Below are 7126 nucleotides of genomic sequence, written 5' to 3'. Positions count from 1 at the left end.
CTGTAAGAACCCAGTCAGGGTGAATGCCACTGCCTTGTCTCTCTGGAACCTTCTGGGAGGAGTGTCTTGGAAAATGGTGTTGACTGTTAAAGACCAACCCTGTCTTGTGCATTCTTAGCCTGTAGCCCAAGCTGCAGGCCAACTTCACAATCTCAACCCAGCTCCCAGCAGCAAGGACTCCAGGCCAACAGGGAGGCCAACTCGGGTCCCGGGTCATACACCCAGTCATGGGGCAAAACAGCAGGAGAAGCAATGGAGAACAGACGCAGCCTGTACCAGAATAAGCAGAAGGAGCCCCTAGAGGACCCCACACAGTAGGTGGCCAGGTTCAAGATGATTCCTCCACAAGAACATGTGTCCATGGGGACCAATGCTGCTATTCCTACAGCTCCCACAGCCTACAGCTTCCACTGATGTAGCCACCACTGACTTCCCAGAGCCTCTCTATCATAACCCCCTGGGGCTGGGGCCAACAGCATGCCAGGCACAGACTGTGGTGATAAAGAGATGAGGCCTTAAAAATTTAGAAGCAGATTAAATGTCAAAGATTAATTAAATAATAATATTACCAATTCAATAAAAAAACTTTGATGTTTTTCATAACATGTTGGTTTAATTAATTTTTTAAATATCTAATGCAGGGGCCAGAGCTGTGGCGTAGTGGGTAGAGCCATGTGCCAGCATCCCTTATGGGTACTGGTTCGAGTCCAGGCTGCTCCTCTTCTGATCCAGTTCTCTTCTTTGGCCTGGGAGAGCAGTGGAGGATGGTCTAAGTCCTTGGGCCACTGCACCTGCATGAGAGTCCTGAAGAAGCTCCTGGCTCCTAGCTCAGATAGGCCTCACTCCAGCTGTACAGCCATCTGGAGAGAAAATTAGCAGATGGGAAACCTCTCTCTCTCTCTCTCTCTCTCTCTCTCTCTCTCTGCTTCTATGTAACTCTGCCTTGAAAGAAAGAAAAGAAGGAAGGAAGGAAGGAAGGAAGGAAGGAAGGAAGGAAGGAAGGAAGGAAGGAAGGAAGGAAGGAAGACTTTCTGAAAGTCATTGAATTGTAGTATGTGCATTTGTGAAGGAGGGGGTGCCTGTGTGGTATTTAAAAAAAAAATCTAATGCCAATGCTTCTATTTAACTTAGATCCATTTAATAGGAGATAAAAAAAAAAGACTCAAAATTCACTTCTAATGACTGCTAACATGTTAGTAATGTATCTTTCCCAGCTGCTCCACTTCTGATCCAGCTCTCTGCTGAGGTCTGGGAAAGCAGTGGAAGATGGCCCAAGTCCTTGGGGCCCTGCACTCACATGGGAGACCCAGAGGAGGCTCCTGGCTCCTGGTTCTTGGCTACTGGCTTTGGATCAGTGAAGCTCCAGCTGTTGCAGCCAACTGGGCAGTGGACTAGCAGATGGACCTTTCTCTCTCTCTCTGACTTTCAAATAAATAAATAATTTTTAAAAAGATTATATCTTTCCAGAGTGGTTTCTAAATTCCTATCAGCATGGTACAGGAATATGTATGCCTGAACTGTCTTTTTCCTCTACATCATCCCTCCCTTCCTCCATCCTCTTTTCTTTCATTATAGATTAAACAATATTGATATCATGATTAATTTTATAGTATGGTCCTTTACTAGGTGAGAAATCTGACTACCAATTATCACTCTTGATTCTTGATATTATGTAATTACTTATTCATGTGTATACATAATTCAGATTATCAAACATAAATTTAAAATTTTTATAATATATATTTGCTTTAATGTATGTTCTATACTTACAGCAATTTTAGTGCCTATATTAGCTTCAGATATGTTAAAACACAAAAATATGCTCCAGTTTATAAGTAACTTGACAGCTGTCTAGAATTGGTCATTTTCTCATATTTCCTTGCTGCTTTTTAAGCCTCAAAACACATTTGAAAAAAAATATCTTCTACAGAATGAAGACAATTCATGTTTTTCTGAAAATACTATAATTCTTTGCTAAACTCCTGTTTATTGTTTAATGTTATTCCCTTCACATATGAACAGAGAAAATTATGAAGGACAAAAGTACTATGTTGTGATAGAGACTCATGTTTTTCTTTTTGCTTGTTTGGGGGAATGAGCATCAGGACAAGGTTCAGGAGAGACGATATCACTGTACCTCCCTGAAAACTAATGCAGCTCAACAAATAAAACACTAGATGAACAAGTGAGTATTCATTGAGTGGCAAAGTGTGCTTTCAAATTATAAAATCGGTAACAGTTTCACATTTCACAAATGAAATATTTTAATATGTTAAATTATATTAATTGGTTAATATAATTTATTTAAATAATTATTTAACAATAATTTAAATTGAGATATGCAATAAGTTTTCTCCCATTTTTGGATGTACACTTCTTGTTCACTTTTTCATTTAATAATAATTTTAAAGTATGGATTACTCTAGATACCAGAGATCTAATTTTACCCTTTCTATAGAATGATTAATAAAAAAGTTTAAATCAATAGTTTAATTAAGGGGCCACTGTTGCAGTATTGCAAGTTAAGCTGCCACCAGTGACACTGGCATCTCATATCAACACTGGTTTGAGTTCTGGATTTTCCACTGTTGATCCACTTCCCTGCTAATTCACCCAAGAAAGCATTGGAAGATGGACAAATTGCTTGGGATCCTGACACCATATGAAAGCCCTGGTTTGGGTGTGAAGCCACTGGCTTAGGCCCCACCTGGTCCCATTCAGTAGTCATTTTGGGAGTGAAACAGTGGATGGAAGATCTATTTTTCCCCACCCTCTATCCCTGTACCTCTTTGCCTTTCTCCCTCCCTTCCTCATTTCCTCTTTCATCCCTCTTTACATTTGCCTTTCAAGTAAATAAAACATGTGCTTTTTTATTGTAAGCAAGGTAGCAAAGGTTTAATGAGGTGGAGCACCCATCAGAACAGATGGGACAGAATCTGAGGGAGAGTGCCCAGGTGATTAGATGGGGAAGGGTTTAATGGAGAGAACACAAGTGACAGGCAAGGTGGGCAGCTATTCAGGAATGTCTTAAACTTTTGGAGTTGAAATTCAAGTTTTAAAAATTCTACCTGGGGGCCAGCACCATGGCTCACTTGGCTAATCCTCTTCCTGTGGTGCTGGCATCCCATATGGGCACCGGGTTCTAGTCCTGGTTGCTCCTTTTGCAATCCAGCTCTCTGCTGTGGCCCAAGTGCTTGGGCCCTGCACCCGCATGGGAGATCAGGAGGAAGCACCTGGCTCCTGGCTTTGGATCGAAGCAGTGCCAGCTGTGGCAGCTATTTGTGGGGGTGAACCAAGGGAAGAAAGACCTTTCTCTCTGTCTCTCTCTCTCAGTCTAACTCTATCTGCCAAATAAAAAAAAAAAACTCTACCTAAATTATCTTTTATAAATGATGGTTAGGATTTCAAAAAATGCTCCACAAAAGGTATTTCTGTATTCCTCTTTCTTTTTTCACTAACAACTTGGAACTTTTTTTATGAACATCCCATAATGAATGACAGCAAATTTGTCCAGTTTTGATCTTTGAAGATGATTATTTATGACTGACAACAGTCAAATAAAAATATATTTATAAACTGAGCCAATTCAGCTTAATCCTTTAGTGACTTTTAGTTTCATGGGCATTTTGTCCATATACAACTTACATCAACAATTAACTGAATGATTTTCCACTTAAGAAGTTAAGGATACTGATTACAAACATAAGGTACAGTTTTGTTAATATGTAGGAGATTACAAAAGACAGGAATAAAAAATTACAGGGGAAAGAAATAATTTATTTATTTCCATCACCCCAGTGTTTTTTAAAGAATTAACACTTAGTACTGCCTAATGTGTATCCTGTGACATATATAAAAACACACTTCCCATATGAGTTTCCGAATAATTTTATATGGAATTTAAAAATTCAATTTCCAATGGTAATTTAATAAGTATTCATAGCTTTTTAAAAGTGATATAGCATTCTATTTTCCAAAAACTGTTATAAATCTAATTTACCTCAAAAATATTGGGTGTAAAGTTTGCATTTCAAACAATGGACTTCTCTTTTTCCAGAGCTATTCAATTCAGAACACAAAATATTACTGTTATTATTTAAAAAGCTGGATATCAAAATATCTTGAAAATTGTACTTTATGCCAATTTTATTTGTGTGGGTATGACGATTTCAACTTTGAAGATAAATACCAGTTTGTAAATATGCGTTAAATGATTCTGCAGATATATAAGTGCATAGTATTTTATTTCTTATCATTACAAACAAAAATTCTGGAAATGGTCAAAAATTCCATCAAAAAGTTGGAAATGGCAATATTTCTCTCTCTCTCTTTCTCTCTCTCTCTCTTTAGAGATCCGCGGTCTTTATTAACCAAGCTGGCCCACAGGCCCTGTAGTCTGTACGATCCGGATGGAGGGCAGGGCCGGCGGGGTCACGACGCCGGGCCCAGCTCCTCAGGGACCACTTGTACCATCTGGGCCAGGGAGCGGCGGGGAGCGGCGGGGAGCCCGGCGGGGGCAGCCACGGGGCCAAGCGGCGGCGGCGGGGCCAGGAGCTGCAGCGTGGCTGCGCCTTCGCCGGCTCCACTGCTCTCCAACAGCTCTCTGGCAGGGGCGCTGCGGATGGTGAGAAGTTTCTGCCCGGGCGGGCTGGGGGCGGGGGTGTCGACCTCCTGCACGCACAGCGGGGTCTGCTCCCTGTCCGCCTGGCTCAGCAGCAGCACGCTCTGCAGCCCCCCTACCGTCTGCAGCGTCTCAAAGAGGACGTCCCGCACCACCCCCGTGCCGGCCTCCGCGTCCCCCGCGTCCCCAGGGCCTGGGCCGGTGAGCAGCTCCTCCGCGGCTCCACTCCGCACCACCAGCAGGTTGGGGGCCTCGGTGGTAACGGCTGCCCCGCTGGAACCCGAGAGCTGGCCCCACGGGCTGCAGCTGCACCATTGTCACTTCCTGGGCCGGCTGCAGCTGAACCCCACTCACTTCCTGTGGCCCTGCGGCCCCGCCCCCTATGTTCTGCAGAACAATCAGGCTCTGCCCTCCCGCACCGGCGCCCGCAACTCTCCCCAGACCTCCTGGGCCTGGCAGCCACAGGACTCCCGCACCCTGACAGGCTTTCCCCACCAGCAGCTCACAAGGCCTCCCTTGGCCATCCTCGGCTGCAGTGCCCGCGGAGGGCAGCAGGATGAGCTTGGGGGGTGCGGGCGGGGCCGGGAGTGTGGGAGGCTGCGGGCTGCTGGGGATCAGCTGGAGGCCCTGGACGGTCTGCACTAGGAGAAACGTCTAGGAGTTGGGGGCTGCTGGGCCCGGGGCTGGGGCCGCGCCCCCCCGCCACCTCGAGGGAGAGCGTGGCCTGGAGGTGCGAGAGCACGTGCAAGTCCTGTGTGGCCAGCGTGGCTAGGCCGGTGGCCAGCGGGGCAGGTGCGGGCCGGCCACGGGGGCTGCGATGCAGGCAGCGCAGGCGGGCCGTGCGTCCGCATGTGCCCCTGTAGGTAGGTGGCCAAGACAAAGCCACGGCCGCACACTGGGCAGGCGAAGGGGCGCTCCGCCCAGTGTGTACGATGGTGCAGCAGGTTGGAGGAGTGCGGGAAGGTCTTCTGGCAGAGCGGGCAGCGGAAGGGGCGCTAGCCCATGTGCACGCAATGGTGCTGCCGCAAGTTGGAGGTCTGGACAAAGCTCTTGCCGCAGACGCCACAGGCATGGGAGGGGGAGCTTGTACGTGGCGGTGGCGCCGCAGGCATGACTTGTTGCGGAAGGCCTTGCCCCACTCCCCGCCCGCATAGGAGCGCTCGCCAGAGTGCAGCCGCCTGTGATACTGGTAGTGGGACGACCACTTGAAGGCCAGGCTGGTGGTACAGCAGCATGGAGGAGCCCTTGAAGGCCTTGGGGAGGTCTGGGCACTTGTAGGGCCGCTCACCCCTGTGAGTGCATTGGTGGTACAGCAGCCGCGAGGACCAGCAGAACTACATGCCGCACTCCCCACACTCATACTGGGCTGCCGGGGCTGCGGGGCCCGGCTTCTCCCCGGCCCCCTCCATGGTGGAGGCAGGCGCCATGCCCCGTCGGAGCCGACCATCACACCTGGCAGAGGGATTCTGGGTCAGCGGCGGGTGCTACACCCAGCCGAGGGCCACACTGGCTGCCTCCCTGGGCCACCCACCCCGCGGGGGGGCCTCCCGTGTGATGTGCACCCCCAGCAGCCCAGGGTAGCCCAGGAAAAGAGGCTGCTAGTGTCAAAATGGAAACCGCCTGACACACTGGGACAACGGGTCACCCTCGCGATGTCCCTGGACAGAGCAGCCTGAGCGCGGCTGGCAGGACTGTGCTCTTGCCCATACAGCCAGGCCGCGTCCTCTGCCGCCCGCAGCTCCCTAAAGACCTCACCCACCTGCGCCTCCACACGGGCTGCGGCCTGGCTTCACCCTAACCCTTCAGTCTGACCACAGCCTCTGCAGGGCCCTGGCCTCCAGCCAGTCTTCCTAGCCACCATCACCCTGCCTCCTAGCTCACCCCTTCTTGGAACCCCAATCCCTGGACACCACCAGGTGTGTGGCCCCTGCTGCTGCGGGCCCTGTGCCACTGTCCCGGCCCCCATTCTCACAGACCCTCCCCCAGCCTATGCTGGCCCCCAAGGCAGCCCGGCTGGCCCCACTGCACACACCCCCAGCTCTGGCAGCCTCTCTTCTCCACAGACGCCAGCACCCCGGTCCTCTCCTGCTCTAAGCGGGCAACCCCACCACGGACCACCCTGGCTCCGAGGAAAACACAAGCAATCTGGAGAGGGAGCCCTCAGCTTCCAGCCAGCGCACCAGCGGCTCCAACCTCCCAGGGGAACCCTGGCTGTCTATCAACTGGAGGGCAGGTGCTGCCGGCCTCTGGGGTGAGGCCAAGGTAGTCCTTCTCAACACCAAAGGGTTGCAGGACCACCCCACGCAATGAAGAATGCTGAAACCCCTCGCCCACGTGGAGCCCACTGCCCTGCGGGCCTGTGCCCTCGCATTCCCACAAGTCTCCCCCTGGGAGCCATCTCCACTCCCAGGGCTGCACAGAAAGGACTGCAAACTAACCAGGCTGTGCCACGTAGACTATGACACCTCAGACTTCCCATGCCCAACTCCAATCCCCCCCCAATTT

General features: G+C 49.9%; 1 pseudogene; it reads right to left on the bottom strand.

Moving 5' to 3' along the window:
• Positions 1-398: 398 nt before the first annotated feature.
• LOC133754102 (zinc finger protein 628-like) lies at positions 399-6048 on the bottom strand (annotated as a pseudogene).
• Positions 6049-7126: the final 1078 nt, after the last annotated feature.

Source organism: Lepus europaeus, chromosome Y (assembly GCF_033115175.1).
Source record: "Lepus europaeus isolate LE1 chromosome Y, mLepTim1.pri, whole genome shotgun sequence".
Taxonomy (NCBI): domain Eukaryota; kingdom Metazoa; phylum Chordata; class Mammalia; order Lagomorpha; family Leporidae; genus Lepus; species Lepus europaeus.
Note: the sequence above shows the minus strand (reverse complement) of the source record. Positions and strands in the feature narration are given on the sequence as shown.